Raw genomic sequence first — 623 nt, 5'->3', positions numbered from 1 at the left:
ATCTTATATAGAATGAGGTCTTGATAAAGGTTACTCCTATTGGAATTTTAATAATATTTTTATTCTCATAAAGGATGAAAGAAATACATTATTCTAGTGTGATCAGAGAGATTTATGGGACATCTTTTTACATAAAATCTAAGACTTAAAGAGTTCTTATTAGATGATTATCCAAAAGGAGCAAACTGGAACATTCACTCAGTCTATGTGGCCTGGAAACACAGACTAGAATGTCACAATTCTATCATTAAGAATCACATATGCTTACGTGCATCAACAAAATGATTTTGTAATTAGTCTAAGTCCCTCATAATATGGAATCCACAGAAAATCTTATGGTGATTTTTTTTTTCAATAAAAGCACCAATGAAATGTTCCTTTTGTTTTCCTTTTCTTTTATAAATAACCTCAGAGGTTCCTTGAACTTTAGCTTAGCGTGGGTGGACGGCTAATGGACTGAACAGTAAATCGTAGGGCAGCGACTGGATCCAGTGTCACACTCTGCCTAAGTGGCTCCCGAGTGCAGCACCTACAAGGAAGGACCTGCCATGGAGTCTTGTGAGCAACAAGCATTCTTGAAGGGATAGTGGACTGTAGACTGTGATGTGTTTTTAAAAATCACA

This window comes from Microtus ochrogaster, linkage group LG1, assembly GCF_000317375.1.
Source record: "Microtus ochrogaster isolate Prairie Vole_2 linkage group LG1, MicOch1.0, whole genome shotgun sequence".
Taxonomy (NCBI): Eukaryota; Metazoa; Chordata; class Mammalia; order Rodentia; family Cricetidae; genus Microtus; species Microtus ochrogaster.
The sequence above is the reverse complement of the archived record's forward strand: the minus strand, read 5'-3'. Positions refer to the sequence as shown.